At 41.3% G+C, this 18,726-nt stretch overlaps 1 protein-coding gene across 2 annotated transcripts in view; it reads right to left on the reverse strand.

Annotated features, from left to right (window-relative positions):
* The window catches only part of LRRC4B (leucine rich repeat containing 4B), a 154,989-nt gene that overhangs the window by 121,730 nt on the left and 14,533 nt on the right, over nucleotides 1-18,726 (reverse strand). The window lies entirely within an intron of this gene.

Below are 18,726 nucleotides of genomic sequence, written 5' to 3' on the forward strand. Positions count from 1 at the left end.
GGCAAGAGAGCAACCAAATAAGAAGCAGCAAAATGAGAAGGACAAAGCTCCTTCCTTAGGACTTTGGGTTGATTTCTGAAAATACGGAATATTATGGTGGTCCTTTTCCTCTTCATTTTTTCTCCAGTCTCAACTTTTTGGCTTTACATTCTGCATGCTATATCCAGGATCATGCTAATTAGAACAGGCAGAGGGATGAGGAGAGAGTTGAATTTTCAAGAGAAGCTCTGGTTATCCCTTCATTCTATTATGTGGGTGAGCATCATATAACAGAGATCCTGGATTGTTCTTTTTTTAATGTGTTGGTTAAGAATCTGAACTACAAACTCTCCGGATTTGAATTTTGCTTCTGTCATGATCTTCCCAAATGGCTTTATTAGGCTATTTCTGAGTCTCAGACTCCCACTTACAGTATGCAGGCTAATAATGACGATTGACCTTTCAAAGTTTGTTGTAAGAAATACAGTGATAACCTGAGAAAGTAGGATTATGCAAAACTATATATATAGTTTTGACATTGTATGAAGACAATCCTAATTGAATCACCTTTTCAGGTAGTATTGTCTATCTGTATTGACTTGGTTGTTTTTGCATTAATCTAACAATCCTGTAGCCTTTTGTGGATCTATAGAAAGCTTTTTGAGCCAATCAGCTTGCCAATTTGAATCAATTAGATTAAATTATTAATATGTGCAACCTGAACCAATTTGGAATTTCAATTCAGTCATTCAGGTTGGATCTAACATTATCCACATATCCATACTAAAAGGCCATAAACTTTCCCAATACAAAATTGTAGACTAAACTTACATTTGTAATTGTGAGAGTATATAGTGGGCATATCAGAATTGTTGCCAAGGGAGATTACTTTGCTCACCAAATGAAGTCAATGCCCATCAAAAACAATCCTGTTATGAAGCTAAACGGCACTGCTGCAAATAAGTTGAATGCAATACTAGAGGCTGCAGCTATGTATTACTTTTTCCTTTATTGAAGATTCTTTAAATAAAGTGATGGCAGTGATGCCTAGTGAAAACATAAAATGGTAGCAAAACATTCATTGGTTCCCATGAACACCATTACCTACCTCTGTCTGGAACAGGTGTCCGCTATTATTAACAAAACTGGCATTGTTAATCATTAGAGCAAATTAAGTTGGATTCTCTATTAAGAATAAGAACATTACTTTGCACACTGTCAGTCTGTCTTCAAAGAATATACACCAACACATAGTTCATTTCTTACATTACAAAGGTTTTTTTGAGAGCTTAAACTAGATTTAAGCCAAGCAGTAAGTGCAAAAACCAGTGTGAGACCTTAGTAGATCAACCTTTGCAGAAGTATTAGCTTAGGCATCCGTGAGCATAAAAGCAAATGGAAAGAGAAGACAAGATATGGCCCTTAGCATTTATAAGTGTTGTAGTGGTTTGGCAGATACTTTTCAGGTTGAAACTGTTCAAAGTAATACAGATGCCTTTCCTCCCCCTTGCCTGCTGACTTCCTATTTTCTAGGCCATTTGGACAAATCAGGTTAAATTGTACCTGATTTCATATATATGTGTGCTGTGAAAAATGTTAATTACAGAAACCCACAAATTACAGTCACACTCTCAAAAATAAGCCTTTGGCACCTCAATCTCAGTGGCAACCAGCCAGAATTTGCCTGCAAGTGTTCTGCCCACCTCAAATGGTTAAAAATGTAAGTGTCCATGGAAGATGAAGTCCTCCTTCTCCCCTCTGTCATCCTGCAAAGTATATATGCATTAAGTGGGGGGCATGCTTTGTGCTTGCTTGAATTCACTGCAAAATTGAAGAACCTGCCATCTGCTTTGGACTCTGGTATGCTAATAACCACAGCTGTATTTTTTAAGGAAAGGGGGTTAGAATTTACAGTTGCTGGAAAGATGGCCATCATCTGCAATGCTTAAATTCATTTGCAAAGCTTTACTGCAATTCATCTTACCGTAACTAAATTATTTGGGAGAATAAGTACCAAAGAATATATTTGCCTTCTCACTGGATTAAACTAAAGTTTATCTTGTCTAACCCTGACAACAAAGAATTCTGTCCCCAGTTTCTGTGAATAAATCCACCACTACTAAACTTAAGCCTCAGATATGCACATTCCAAATCATAATTCATTTTAAAATAAGGTAAATCTGGTGATCCCAATATGTTCCATATGATTCCTGAAATACCAATTTTCTGAGTTTGCACAATACTCACCAACTTCCAGGGGGGGGGGGGCAATGATAAAAGCAGATTTGTGTTTCTATCAGACACACAAGCCCCATTCTTTTCCCACCTGTTTCATGGCACTACAAACTTATTCCAAAAGATGCCGCCTGTGGCACAATGCTGTTTCTGTCACAATAATGGAAATAGTGAGATCCCTGGATGCTGCTGACAAGATCTTGAAGGGTATACTAATGAAAAAAATAGGCTGGGTTCACATAGCACATTATGCCATAAAAATCTGATAAAGGTTAATCCTGCACTTAACATTGTGTTAAGTGGAGAGAGGTAGAAAGCAAGCAAGTGTCAGAAGGCAAATGCTGGACACACCCACAGAGCAGGAGATTGATTTAGTCACACTTACTCCTTTCAGCTCTCAGGGAGAGGGCTTTAAAACAAATGCACCACACTTAATATATTATATGAATGCAGACTCTGGGCATAGCTCAGAGTATGCTGGGAGCACAACATCAGTCCCCTTTTCTTTTTAAACAAGACTGCTAAGCATCTGATTACTGTCAATCAAGCAGGAAATCAATAGATGAAGTCCTTCCCCCATGTACACACACATTGCATCTATAAAATTCCCAAGACCTGCTATTTTGCTTCAACTCTCAAAGCTACCTCTATCTATCAAATGACCAAAACCAACCCCTTTTTATGTACACCAATGCATACAGCTCACATTAAAAGAGAAAGAGCAGAACTTCTCTTGTCTGATTAGGCCCTTTTGTATTGATGCTGTTTCCCACCCTACTCCCGTTGCTACTGTCCCACTGGCAAACAAGTGTGTCTAGCAGCTACTTAGAAGTGTGAGGTGGGGGAGATGACCTTGGCATGGAGATAGTGTCAAATGATGCTGAGATGTAAGTCCAGTGAAATAGCAAATTTATGGGGAGAACTTCTTCAAATCTGCTTTTGAAAGTTTCAATGTTGGTTATATGGCAGAAGTGCCAGAAGATATTTGATAAGTGGAAGCTCACCCACAACCCAGCCCCACTCTTAGATTTCTGAGTTGGTAACTACAACAACTGCCCACACGTTTGCAAGGCTCATTTGCAAATTTCAACTGCTACTGTCCGTGCAAGACATGTTGGGTTGTGACAATGAGGGAGGGAGGGCTTTGAGATTATTCAAAAACGTCCTTTGGAATCTGTTGTTCAGAAGCAAAATTTTGTGCAGGTATATATTACTGAGAAACCCAGACTCTCTCTGGGAATGTTTACAGAAAAATAATAATTATCTAATGCCAATCTAGCACTGGTATTTCCAGACAATCACTTGAACCCAAGTCTTTGCCTGGAGCTCAGAAGGCTCCTGCTTAGTTCATTTTGATTTTCCACAAATTAACTGTAAAAGCCACTCAGCTGTCCAGTAATCGTCAATATTCTTGTAGCATCTGTTAGCTTCATATTCTGCTTTCCAAAGTGTTAGCAATTTCCCTCAGCTTGGTTTCATCCACAAATTTGATGATCCCTTCAAACCCCTCAACTAAATCATTTATGATGATGTTGAAGAGCACTGTACCCAAAACTGAACTTTGAGACAGCCCACTGCATGCTTCCCTCCATGTAAATGTAGTTCCACTGAAGAGCACATGCTGACTGAGGTTGGTCAGCCAACTGCAAATCCATCTGGTGGTGTTACTAGCACTGCTATGTGCTACAAGTCTTAATTCATTCTGAGCCTTAACCTTCTTGCCTCCATCCTTGCAGATTGGGCTATTTGCTGGTACTCTAATCTAGTTCTATGCAGTGGTGGGATTCAAACAGTTTGCGCAGGTTCTGTCCACCTCGCCCTTCCCTTCCCAGCCACTCCTCACCTCACTGCCCAGCCACTCACCTGGCCACCTGGCCATTCGCCCAGCTGGGCGGTATGTCCAGTAGCTGGGCGTGACAAGGAGTGGCTGGGAGGGATTAGGCATGGCTGGGCATGGCAAGGAGAGGCTGGGTGAGGTGAAATGCCCCTCGACATAAATGATGTTGAGTTGGCCACACCACACAGTCACATGACCACCTAGACATGCCTAACCAGCCAGTCATTAGGGCAGAGAACCAGTGGTTAAATCCTACCACTGGTTATATGTCTTGCTTCCCATTTTTTTTATACCTGTCCCTTTTGTTCCTCAATTTGTCAGAGAGCTCTTTGTGCAACCATGCTGGTCTTGTCTGGGGTCTTTTTTCTTTTGCTGTGGTATTGCTTTTGTTTAGGATTTCATTATCTCATTTTTCAAAGCTTCCCAAGCATACTGAACTCTTTTTTTCTCCTCCAGGATTTTTGTCCATGGAATCCTTCCTATTCTCCTTCTAAGTTTGTTGAAGTCAGCTCTCTTAAAACACTAATGCGACTTTCTTCCGTTACCTGTGCCAGCAACATAGTGAATTCTAATGTGATGAGTTGTGGTGGGGCAGTGGTTAGAATGCAGTTCTGCAGGCTACTTCTGCTGATTGCCAGCTGATTACAGTTTGGCAGTTTGATTCTCACTGGCTCAAGGTTGACTCAGCCTTCCATCCTTCTGAGGTCGGCAAAATGAGAATCCAGATTGTTGGGGTTAAATTGCTTAGAGAGGGCTGTAAAGCACTGTGAAACAGTATATAAGTCTAATTGCTATTGATACATGGTCATTCTCTCCCAAAGTTCCTACAAGTTCCTCTCTCTCAACTATTTCACCCCTATTACTAAGAATTAAATTAGTATTTCTGACTTTCTAGGTCCCTCTTCCACTTTTTGGATGACAAAGCAAGTCAGAAAGTTGTTCAATCTCCCATTGGCTGCAGTGGGAGTTGATGTCTGGGAGATAAAGCCCCTCATTACCACAGTAGTATGTTTCCTGCATACCTCATAACTTCCAAGAAGGCTTTCATCCATGGAATTGTGTATTTCTGTAGAGGTGTAGTAATTTTTTACATACAATGCAACTTCTCCTCTTTCATTGGGTCTGCTTCATTTGAGCAAATTATAACCTTCTATTCATATGTTCTAATCATAGGTACCATCCCACCAAGATTCAGTAATAGCAACATTATCATACTTCTCAATAAGTCTCATATTCTCCCCGTTTATTCCCCATATTTTAAGCATTAGCAAACACAGGCATCTGAGCACTGTATGGCTGACCCTGTATTTGCTTCCCATGGCTCCTGTTTTATATTATCCTTCCTTCTTATCTCTTCCTTATTGTTTGATTGGGGTTTATGCTTTGGGCTGAATCTTAAAAATGCTTTGGCCTCTTCCTCCAGATTTAATTTAAAGTCCTTTGGATGAACCAAGTCAGATGTCTTCCAAACACATTCTTTCTGGTCCTTGTGAAGTATGGACCATCTTTTGTCAGAAGCCCATCATTTAGATAATGTAGATCATTGTCCAGAAACCCAAAATTTTCTCAACAACATCCCTTGATTCAATGGTTTATCTCTAGAATCCTCTGCTCCCTTGTTGGGTGTTGACCTTTTGCAGGAAGAACATATGAAAATATCACCTGTGCTCCTAATTCTTTAGCCTTCCTGCCTAGGTCCTCATAGTCCCTTAATATATTTTTCAGGCTCTTTTTTGTTGTATTGTTCATCCCAACATGAAAGAGAAGAAAAGGATAATAATCAGTTGCTGGATTATTTGGATAAGCCTCTCTGTAATATCTCTGATCTTTGCACCAGGGAGACAACATATCTCCCTCAGTATGTTATCCGGGCTACAAATTGTTGATTCTGTTCCTCTGAGAAGTGAGTCACCAATCACCACCATAGGCCTATTTCTCTTTGGGGAACCCAGCAGATTTTTCTTTTCTGTGATAGTCTGAACTACTTTTTTCCCTGTCACTGGAACACCTGATGAAGACCCTTCTTCAGAATTCTCCATGACTGGATGGGGAATTCTGAACATTGAAGTGCACATATCTTAAAGTTGCCAAGGTTGAGAAATACTAGACTATAAAATTGCTCTGCCTTTTATAGATCAGTGCCATACAGGATCACTTAAAATTAAAATCTTTTGGGGTGTTCGGGTGTTAAGTTTTCATACAGTCAGAGGAAAACAATATATCAGACCTATTATCAAATCAAGAGTTAGATGGAAATCAGGCTTGTCTCCCAAAAGAGGGAGTGCCCAGCCTATCACGTATAGTTCAAGTGGGAGAAACAGGTGCAAGAACTGGAATTGTAATTTCAACAGAAATGCGACTCATATCTGAATCACCGCAGTTACTATTTTTTCATGGCTTCTTAGCTTCTGTACAATAAAGATTCTTAAAAGGCCTTAGGGTCTTTTGTGCCTAATATAATGGGTTCCAGTGTAGCTTCTAAGCCAATAGTAAGCCAAGTGCAGCTCACTGCCCAGGCTGGTAGTATTTTAGTCTAACACAGTGGTCGGCAAGCCGTGGCTCGCGAGCCACATGCAGCTCTTTACACACTTTAATGTGGCTCTTCTGTGTGCTGGGCGCCCGCTCCCCTCCCTCCTCTCGGGCACTTCAAAACAAGCGCCTCTTTCCCTTTTTTCTTTTCGACCCACAATGATTAGGGAGGATCCTGAAGTCGGGCGGGGACGAGAAGCGAGGAGGCAGAAAAAGAAACAGAGGCTAAGGAGCTTCCCCCCCCCTGCCTCCTCCCAGCAAAAATCTAACCGGGGAGCCGGGCGGGCAGTAGCAGTAGCCGCGTGATCAGCTAACTTGCTACTGCCCGCCAGCTCCCTGATAAGATTTTTGCGGGGGGGGGGAGAAGCTCCTTGGCCTCCGTCTCTTTTTCTCCCTCCTTGCTTCCTGGGGCTCCACCAATGGGGGAGCAAGGCCCACCCAGTGCCAGGCTTTGGGATAAAACAGAGGTCTGCAAAGTTGGCTGTTTTAAGACTGGTGGACTTCAATTCTCAGAATTCTGGGGGGGGGGTTTTCTAAAGGGTTAGGGGTGCAAGGGTCTTGCAACTTGACAGCTTTAAGACTTGCATGCTTCAATGCCAGTTTCTGAGCCAACATTACTGGAGGAGGAATTCTGGGAGTTGAAGTCCACAAGTCTTAAAGCTGTCGGGTTTGAAGACCCCTTGGGGTTTTTTTTCCTAAAGGGTTAGGGATGCAAGGATCTTGTAACTTGACAGCTTTAAGACTTGCGTGCTTCAAATGCCAGAGTTTATTTGAAACTAAAAACATTTTCGATTTTAAAAATGTGGCTCTCAAAATAAATTTCAACCGTGGTTTTGGCGAGATTTGGCTCAGTTGAAAAAAAAGGTTGCCCACCACTGGTCTAACATATCAGAAGTAACCCAAATCAAGAAAAGCTGGTGGTTTATATGCTAGTATCCTAACCACTCAAATACTTCTTCAAACTTACCTGCAAGGTCTTTCTTGCAAGGTCTGCAGATTTTCCTGAACTTAATCATTTCCTCTTGGTTATTACCTGATTGATCTCACCTGCAGACATTGCTGTTTCAAAGGACATCCTGTCTTTCTCAGTTGGGGAAGCAGATTGTCCTTCTCAGTTATTCTGATCTGACAGCTAATCACCCTTTGTTATTCACCAAATTTATGCATTATAGAAATTGCAGTTTGGCCAGCATTCACATCCAGCTGTCAATTCTTGTTTCTAGAAGGTGCAAGACTTAGAAGAGGAGCATAAGAATATAAGAAGATCCAGTTCAAAGAACACACTAAATAACGATGTGATTTATTCAGTTTTGACACAAAGTGTATTGTATGAACCCAGGTATTATGATTCATAGCTTAAGATGTTCTATGAACCTAGCTGAAGTTGCTTAACAGTTGTGCCATGATTACATAAACCATATCTTAGTGCAGGAGTGTCAAACTCGATTTCATTGAGGTCCGCATCAGGGTTGTTTGATGTGGGGGGTCAGGATGGGTATGGCCAGCTCAACGTCACTCATGTCAGGACTGCCTGTGGTGACCTGAGCGCTCTGCCAATGAAAACGGGCTCCTGAGCTCTGATTCCAGCTGCAATGGCCTCCTGAAACCTTCTGCCAGCAAAAACGGAGCTTGCAAAGGCCTCCCGAGTTCCATTTTCACTGGCAGAGGCACCATGGGCCAGCCCTTTGCTGTTTCCAGGGCGGCCCCGTAGGCCAGATCTAAGCATCCTGTGGGACAGATATGACCCATGGGCCTTGAGTTTGACACACCTCTGTAAGCATGTTGTGTAGACCCAATCAAATCTACTGTTTGATCACTTTAAAATCATTCTAGTCCAATATCCTATTTCTAGTTGCAGCCCTCCAAATACCTCCAGAAAATTCATTAAAAGGCAATAATTCTGTCCGACTCTTGCAACTGATAAAACTGCCTCCAAACATGCATTTTTTTAGCCATTATAACTAACAACTACAATATTGGTTTATCTTCCAATAATTTGTGGCACCGCCACCAGATCCCATCGAAGCAAATATCTTACATTTTTATATGAAGTGTATTTCCATTCGCCACCCTTGACTGTTTGGAAATCAATTTCTTTTACAGATAAAAATGGAGCCTGTTTTTTACATATTAAAGCATTCTTGGATTTGCCTAAAGCTTCTGCTTTTCCTTCATCTTGCACATTCTACGCAAGGATGTTAAAACTGTGAAAGGGATGTAATTAAATGATGAGGTCTGGACAGTACAAAAAAAGGTACGAGTTGCTGAAAAAGTGATATTAGGAGAATTTTGTTCAGGCCACGTTATTTGAGTTGACCTGTTTTACATACTGTTAACTGAGTTAATAACTGGTAGGAATGTCTAACAAATCCTAAATTTTATTGTATACAAACTTGTGTGTGTGTGGGTGTTGGTGTGTTTTGGATTTATTAAATCAGCTTTAGGATTTGGAATAGGGCAAATAAAGTAAATGTTTTCCATTTGTCTGCTCGTTTTTTAGAACTGTTTTAGGACCACTAGATCTTTAAACAAGTAGTCATATGAGCCTTTAAGGAACAGCTGTAGTTCTGAAGGGTTTTTTTTTTAAGGGAAGGCAAATATAAGTTGTACATCCTACCTAGAATCACTCACCTCACCATCGAGCTGCCAAAAGCACAACATCCAAAGTACATTTTATTAAAGAAAAGACACCAGATCAAAATATCCCTTCAAGAAATGAAGATTTCTTTTCCCGCTCCTAGTTGAGATAAGTAAGTGAAAAGTTCTTGGAAATGAAGAGATGACTGTTGCCTGTAACAATTATCTCCAAGCCATCAAGCGACAATTCTGAATTTACAAATCCCCATACAGTATTTTATTACAAGTTACAGAACAATCTCAAGTAATTCAGCAATAGTGTTTGCAAAATAAAGGAGCTTAAGGGGCTAAAAACGCACCCCATTTCAGGAGGGCTTGGAAGTTACAAATTTCAGACAGGCATGTTCAAGGTTTAGTTTTCTTAAAGACCCGGATTGATTTGTAGGTTAGTAATTTGGGGGGAGGGATGTCACTTGCAAGGTTGAGCAAAAGGTCAACCAGATGGTTCATCAGCACTGTTTCATTAGTCCTATAAATATAAACTAAAGGTAATGCATTTCAGTCTCTGGTTGTTCTGTTTTTGTTTTCAAAAGAAACTCAAAATGGAGCTAGCATAAGGGATTTTATTGGTACCCCAGAGGTCTATTGAGTGGTTTTGTCCATTACAAATGTAAGGTAGAGAAGAGAGGAATAAGAGGATTGCATCTAGACAGGCTGAGAAGCCTAGTGATTTGCATGCAGTACAAATAGACTTCATTTACAGACCACAATGAGCAGTAACTCAGTCATTAAGCGAAATGAATCACTAAATAAAGCTGCAACTTGCTTATGATCTTACTTCAGCTTTCCTTTGCTTTAAGGGTAAAGATTCCCCTTGCACATATGTGCTAGTTGACTCTAGGGGGCAGTGCTCATCTCTGTTTCAAAGCCGAAGAGCCAGCATTGTCCAAAGATGTCTCCATGGCCATGTGGCCAGCATGACTAAATGCCAAAGGTGCACGGAACACTTCCCACCAAAGGTAGTTCCTATTTTTCTACTTGCATTTTTTATGTGATTTCAAACTGCTAAGTTCGAAGCTGGGACAACTAACGGGAGCTCACTCCGTTACGCGGCACTAGGCATTCGAGCCACCGAACTGCCAACCTTTCTGATCGACCACCTCAGCGTCTTAGCCACTGAGCCACCACATCCCTGCCTTATAGACCTACAAAGGTGATCATAAATGCAAAGATTTGTCCCAAAGTTTTTCCATCACTGTCATTACTGCAGATGGTTGCTAAACATAGTCATTAAACAGGAACTGGCTGTAGTTACACCAGATTGAACCATAAGGTTCAACCTAGAGGCACCATTAGTCGAAGGTAATCCGCATGGCACACAGCTTGTTCTTTAAAACTTTAATGCTTTGAACAGAGATCCTTTCTGCACTGCCTGAACTTGAAAATTATTTCAAAAGTTAAGGGAAAGAGATAAAGCAGACATGTCAATGTCATTGCTTGCATGGAGGGAGATGTTGTTTAAAAAGAGTTCAGGAGAAAAATCATGAAAACACCCAGATATGAGGAGGAGTAGGACAAGCACCGCCATCAATACCAGTCATAGCAAGGGGGTATATACCTGGGGCAAATCCTGAATGTCTTAGCCTGTTTTTTCTAAGAATGATGTTCCCGCCCCTCCTTTCCTCTCTAGAGAAACCCAGATACTGCAGAGGGTTGGATCAGTGGGGCAAAGTGGGGGAACCTACCTCTCTCTCCCCCCCCCTCTCTTTAGTCTGCATCTCTCATCTCTCCCAGGTAATAGATTTCAATGGGAGACAAGGAGGGCACAGGGGTGACAGGCCATCGATAGGGGTCAGGGAGAGAAGATGAATCCAGCCCCAGGAATCAATTTCCTATTTGGCTTTCTCGTCAGCATTAATTTTGCCTGATGTGCAGCAGCATCTTTGAGGAGGGAAAGGTGGAGAGGGGAGGCTACCTTTTATTATGGATAAGTTACAAAGGCGGCATCAGCATTTGGCAATGTCATTCCTTCCTTTCCTATTAAGATTTCTGGTAATGCCATTTTCAAAGAAGCCAACCTTCTTGGCTCTCAAGGGCTTACCCCAAGATGGGAGCAAGCAGTTAAAAACAGGTACAGGAAATCCATATGTAAAATATCAAGCCATCTAGCAATTCATTAGACATCACTGCCCTATTATATTAATTTAAAGAATGCAGAAATCATGGCTCTGTCTGAGGTCCCCTCCTTTCTCATAAACACCAAGCCTTACTCTCTTCCAATGACACCACCAAAGCAAGACTTGGGGCAAATGTCCAGGATCCCAAACAATGTGCACCCATCCACCTGACCCTATTATCTAAGAGGACCCTCCCTCCCCAATTCCTATCTATGCCATTATTCTTTTTGACCTCCACCACATCACTCTATGCCCATGATGGCGAACCTATGGCACACGTGCCACAGGTGGCACATGGAGCCTCTCTGCCAGCATGCGAGCCATCACCCCAGCTGAGCTCCAAGCATGTGCCTCCCAGCAGCCAGCTGATTTTCGGGTCTCTGCAAAATACCATATAAACCATCCATATACATCCAACAGGAATAGGAAGTGACTCATAGGAGCAGATAGAGGTAAACCCTAGAGAGGCAGGAAATGCATCACTGCACAATGGAGATGAATGCTAGAGAGGTTTAAAGCTGCATACAAGGCAGACATAATACCTGTAATAGCATTAGGCATGTATGGGGGGGGGACATGGGCAGGGGTGTGACACCCCCACCCACCCCCTGTCCCATTTTTGGTCTCAGGAGGCTTCAGGGAGGCCTGCTAGGTCCAAAACAAGGCACACAGGTGAATCGTGGGTCGATGTGCAGGGGGCAGGTTGCACATGCTTTGCATTATGGCTGTGGGCACACACACACACACACGTTATCATGCATGTGAGCGTGCTTTTGGCACACAAGTATAAAAAGGTTAGCTATTACTGCTCTATGCCATCCATGGGAAGCCTCTTGTCACTCCAAGAATCCAGTCAGTCTTACTGTGCAATCGCTCTGCACCACTGCAAGGGCTTAGATGATTTTTTCACTTGGAATCATTCCATGTTTTCTCCCTGTTGTTTCTTCTTTTCCTTCACAAATAATCCATAAGGAAAGAAAGATAAATTGTTCTATAATGCCTTCTCATTGTTAACTTTTGGAGCTCTCCATCTACAAGCACATAGGAGCTTTTTCTTTCAGAAAGACCCATGTTGCTGTCCCCTGAATTTAGGCTGACCATGAGGCAGTGCCTAACCAGTCATCCTATTAAATTAGAGATAAAAAAAAGTTGCATCTTCCAGATTCTGCCTCTGTCAACAAACATGAGGATCATATAGTGGTCAGAATTCTGACTTTTACCACAGAAAGGCAAGAATTCCATCTCCTAAATCAATTTGATCCCCTTTTACAATACTTTACAAGTATTTTCATTTTGTCACATCAAGATCCCTGGATTCTAATTCCCTTTCTTCAGATGTCCTTTTTTACATATGTCTGCTTTTGAATCTCAGCCATATAAAATGATAAACATGTGAATCCAAAGTTAACAAAGCACATTTAAACAAAGCAAGTTTAACTAGATGACCTGCTTCATCTCATACATTAGAATAGTGTATGCTATATTTGTGTTTGGAGTGTTTGTTTTAGCATAGTGTGGGAAACAGGTCATCATCTAAACCATATGTGTTTCAATTGTTCTGTCTTAGCATGCAAAAGAAACATGGCAACTGTGCTTTTTATATTTCATTTATGTATTGTGTGAATATAGCCAGTCTGGCTGCTTGATTTTGGCTTAGTGTACTCTATCATTATTTGACCTTCAAAGTCTCTCTTTTAATTCTAGATATTTAAGGGAATGAAGCAAACACATTCATGCTCACGGTGGGGGACTCTTCTCCTTTACACACACACACACACACACACACACACACACATACACCAGATGTCCCAGGATTGGTTCTTTCATAACAAGCATGCTGGAAAACTCTCAAAGTCCTTGTCCAGATTTTATCTTCCTTCTCCCATCCACTTTGATTAGTCCATGTTCTTTTCAAAGGAGTCTTGATCATCCCATTTAGTCTCTTCAGATACACACAAACACACACACACACACATACACACACATACACACTCACTCATACACTTCCATCCTCATCTGCAATCCTGCCTCCCTCTCTCAATGTCAGTGGCTGGAGGTAACCAACGGCTGCTGGCTGGGCTGGGCTGGGCCAGGCAAGCACAGATGTGAGGTGCATGGAAATGAACTGATGCAAAGGAGGAGCCCACCGCAGAGGTCTGCCCAGTTCCCTCCAGCTGAACAGAGTGAAAGAGAGAGACTAGAAGGAAGCAGGAGGGGGAAGGAAAGGGGCTGAAGCTGCCAGCTAGGAAATAGTCTTCCCTAGTGATATTCTCCCCACGTTCCTTGGACCCACACTGAGGGAAAGAGAAGCAGAAATCAAGAAACGTTGACGAGGGACTGCACCTCTCCCCTACCATATGGGAACACTAGAACAAGGACACCCGTAGCATCTGACATGGAGGAAGCAGTAATAGAATCTCAGGAGTGTGTGTGTGCGTGCGTGTGTGCGTGCGTGTGTGTGTGTGTGGAGAGAGAGAGAGAGAGAGAGAGGGAGGGTGGAAGAGGGGGGACAGGCTTTGAGGGAAAGAGAATTTTGCAAAGAGTGTGATCAGCTTTTTTCTCTCATTGTTCAGATATTTTAATACTCATCTGCTCCAAACCTCTAGTCAGAGAACCAATTCCTCCTCTTCCTGATTGGAATTGTTGTCTTTGCCTAAATTTTCCACAATTACTCTTAATATCACAGTAAAGGATGCATCCTTTTGCAAGCTCCCTTCAAAAGCACCTTTTTCTGACACATACACTGCCTGGAGAATTGTATCTACCTGTTTCCTGAAGGGTTTCCCCACTCTTCAAAAGCACCACATCACTTCCCCCAACCTTGAAGTCTTTTTTCCCCACTTACACAATCCCTAGACAGATGTCCCAAATTTGTGCCACCAAAATCCAATATCAATTGCAATATTTTAGCAATGTCTTCATTTTTAAAACAAATAAACAATAACATAGATGTCCTAAGCCTGCAGTATATTTAAATTTACCAAGGGAAAAAAATTAAAATGCATAACAAATTCTATCCTTCTCTCCATATATATATCCAGCTATTATGGCTTATTCAAGAAGCTATCATTAAAGCAACGTTCATACAACGTATTTATTCCTGCCAGTAAAGGTCTAAATACTATATCTGCATAAATTCCTTAGCCTGTTTCCCTGAAAATAAGACCTATACCGAAAATAAGCCCAGCATATTTATGTGTGTGCCTAATATAAGCCCTACCTCAAAAAATAAGCCCTACTTAAGCACCTGCACAGCCAACCAGCCACTCATCCCTTCTGGTTGCTTGCAGTGCCACTGCTGCAAAGCAGGGGTCGTGGATCTGCCCCATCTGCAGGGGTGAAATTCAGCAGGTTCTGACAGGTTCTGGAGAACCGGTAGCGGAAATTTTGAGTAGTTCAGAGAACCAGCAAATAACACCTCTGGCTTGCCCCAGAGTCGAGTGGGAATGGGGATTTTGCAGTATCCTTCCCCTGCCACACCCACCAAGCCACGCCCACAGAACCGGTAGTAAAAGAAACTGAATTTCACCACTGCCCACATGTCCTGCACTGGCTTACCTCCGGGCCCCCACAGCCAGACCATCCACACCCCGACACGTGACTTGTGGCGACAGCATCAGCAGCCATGTGAAGCAGGAGCCCACACTGCTCGCAACCGCAACAGAGAAGGAGGCTGAGTAGTGTGAAGGTACCGTGGCTACAAGGCAGGTATTGGGGTGTGGAGGCCCTGAGGTAAACCAGTGCAGGGCACATGGGGCAGCTCTACCATCCCCTGCCTCAAGGCAATGGCACTGGTGTGCCACACAATCTCCTGCCCCACCATGAACAAGCAGAAATGGGCCTCCCATACATGGAAAAAGAAGAAACTGCCCAGAGCTTTTTGGGGGCCCCAAAAGAATATTAAAACCTGATCTTATTTTTGGGGAAACATGGGTAGTTATCCTTGCCATTGAGCAGGGTGTATTTATCTGTGTAATTCTTTTGTGTTGTATTAACTCAGCCAAGTCCTTGTTCTGACTGAACCAAGAAAATCAGTTAATTCAATAAAAAACCTAGATAGTATTTGTCCAAACCAGCTCATGATCTGATTCTGGATAAGGCATCTTTCTAGTCTCTTCATGCAACATATTCAACTCTGCCATCTCTTTTCCACCAGGCAATTCATCATTGTACTCCAAAATCATATGATCAAGGATGGCAGGATTGATATTTCAACAGCTATATTTGTAGCATTCCAGATGTTGCAAAGAGGTCACCCCCCCCCCCCACTTTCCTCTTTTCAGTTTGCTCCCTGTGCATGTTCTCCAAAATCCACAGGGCAGAATTGGGTTTAATGCCATTGTGGACAAGTTCAGGAGGAGAGATGTTACTACTTCCCACTTGTTTTCTGCCCATTTTTCACCTCCCCGTGTGGCTGCAAGGGATTAAAATTAACGCAGCCATAGACACCTCAATAGCCCTCATTTTTCACACCACTAATCTAAGACTTCTTAGATAACCCTCATTTTTCACACAACTAATCTAAGACTTCTTGATCTCAGAAGAGACACAATTTAATTAACCGCACAATCTGTGGTGTTGCAGAACATGGCTGATTTGGGGAGTTAGTTTAACTCTATGCAAGAAGGGGTCAGTTAAGAGCCAACTCTCCAAAGTTAACTAGGGCATTTTGGAGTTCACCCAATAAATCCTACCTCTAAACTGAGCAAGTTAAGCATTTTGGAGAACAGAGTCCTTGAATGTCCAATTGGTGGGTTACACCTATGATTGAGTTGAAATGGCCTTTATTGTTTAGTCATTAAGTTGCTGTTCTTCATTTTTGTAATTAAGGAGTCAGACTGCAAACCATGGTACCAACTTACTAATAACAGAATCAGATTACATCTGGATGGTGGCCCTCTCTCTCTCTCTCTCTCTCTCTTTCACACACACACACAAAGAGAGAGAGATTCCACAGTGGTGCCAATGAAGATCTGTCCCCATTATGTTGCTTTAAGTCTATACAAACTACAAAAGATTACCTACCTTTGTTACTTTTCGAGAACATGAGAGAACTGGAGCAAAACAGATGCCATAAATGTTGTGAGCACTTTAGATACCCACTCTTCAAACTCTCCCTCCACCCCCCATACATAAGCTGCAATGTTGCCCAATCATGGAATGCTCTTCCTGTGATACCACACAACTCTTGTTTCAGTTCTTAGGTCAACAGAAGTTGTTTTTAATTATTGTGTTGAAGATCTAATGAAAGAAAATGCATCTTTATTTTCACTTCTGTGAATGTTCCTGTCAAAATTTCAGATCTGTTCTGTGCAAGTATTAGGAAGATAAGAGCCTGCATTCATTTGCACTTGGTCATCCTGAAAAAGAAAAACAAGGACTAATGCTGTGATTTGTTTTAATATGAAAAGGGTCTCATTGTTACATTCCATTACAGGGATTAAAAGTGGGTTTGCAAGATGAAGATTTCTCAACTGCTTACCTTTCTTTCTAAAGCTGAGCTGCCCAGCTGTTAATCATCCTGCAAATTTATAAGCTACATTTATCATTGTCTAGTTAGGGTAAGATTTGACCTCTATCAGTCATTTGCTCCCTGCATCTATGCTTGATTTGTCTAAATCTGTTCTGAAGTCAAGTAGGCCAGTGAGGAGGAACACAACTATACAGTAGCTCTCAACTCAACCATATGCCTGCTGTTGCCTCATTTTCTTACCTTTTCTAGCCAGCATTCTGCTGCCAAAATCATATATTTATGCTAGTGTCCCATTCACATCTGGATTCCTGGTTTACTGCTTTCAAATTTCTACAGCTGTTTTCCCAGCTCATCAAGGGGGCACCACACAGGTTGTGGAAATTGCATAGGTTTATCTTCCATATATCCTCTATTCCAATGTATCCAAATCTATGGGTTTTGTTCCTTCACTTCCACCTGCCACATGTAGTCAGAACATTCACTTCTTTTGCTATAATTGCAGAATGTCTTGTATGCACATCATCTGCTGTTTTATGCATTTCCTTTCTAGACCTGCGCCAGTTGAATAGGGTTATCTTTTATTTCTTGTCCATATTATAGTTTTCCATGCAGTAATAATAAGAATAGTTCTGATCCTGGACTTGTAATGTATGGTTAATGTTCTGGATTCAAACTTTACTCAAAGCCAAATTTGCACCTTAATCATTTCTTCTGTCAAACTGTGGTATCACTTGGATTTAGATTTACATGTTGGGTGCTAGTCTTTCAAACTTTCTCATGTGTAGTTTTAGTTTATAAATATGTATAACCTGCCCTTCCTTGAGAAATCAGGTCAGCTTCCAACAATTAAAATGTTTTGAAGATTTTTGAAAGAATAGCAATGAAGAAGCACTAATGGGAAACAATAAATAATATGTAGGGGGAAAAGAAACAATATGAATTGATTTATCATGAATAACTCCAGGGAGAAATTAAAAACTCGTTTAAATAGACATGAATGAAGGAGCTGCCTAGCTGCAAGCAAAGAGAAGTAGTGAAAAACTTCATCAGGAAGTTTAATAAAACTGGAGCCACCACCAAAAGGTGTGTGTGTGTGTGTGTGTGTGTGTGTGTGTGTGTGTACACACATATATACTGTTGCAATTTTGATTCCTGCTTTGTGTAAAATTTTAATTCATGGTTATTTAGTTTAGTTTTTCCTTGACACATTTTATGATTTATGGTTATTTAGTAAAATAATTAATCCATGGCTTAGCACAATGGGCAAACCCAATCTGAACATACTGAAAAACCAGGAAAGGTACTGTCTCAGTGACTAACTACATTTCTAATGTATTTTGTTCTAAGACAAAAATGCTGACTTTAAACAATAAACTGTGTTTCCTTTAATTATGAAAGCACAATTTATTTGTTATCCATCCACAAATGCAGCCTGCCTCTTAGCCATATAATGAAGTAAACAAACAAGCTCGGTTAGTTAATCTGGAAACAGTTTATAATTCTCAAAGAAAGCCTTGATCTTCTTAGGGTGCAATATGTTTTAACCCTGGGTTTAAATACTTGGATAAACCATTAGTAGTTGATTTGTTTCCCTGGTCAGGCAATGATTTATACAGATGGTGGCATATCAAACCAGGTGCTCTGGTTTAGAGTGACATGTAATTGCAATCACTTTTAAATGGAGGTTTCAGGAGACTGCAGCTTTTCCCCCTTTCTCTTTCATCTTCTTAAAATTATCTCTCGATTGTAAAATATAGCCTAAGTAAGCTCAGGTGCAGGTCTATCTACCTGTCTGAAAATAGTTCTATGCAGAAAAATTATTCTGCCTTTTTTCCAATCACTTCTCAAATAATTTGATGAGAGGACATTTCTTCCTAAAGCTTACTATGAAAAAAGAATATTGGAGTGAAATTGCTATG

The sequence above is a fragment of the Natrix helvetica genome (assembly GCF_964273705.1).
Source record: "Natrix helvetica genome assembly, chromosome: Z".
In the NCBI taxonomy this organism is placed as follows: domain Eukaryota; kingdom Metazoa; phylum Chordata; class Lepidosauria; order Squamata; family Natricidae; genus Natrix; species Natrix helvetica.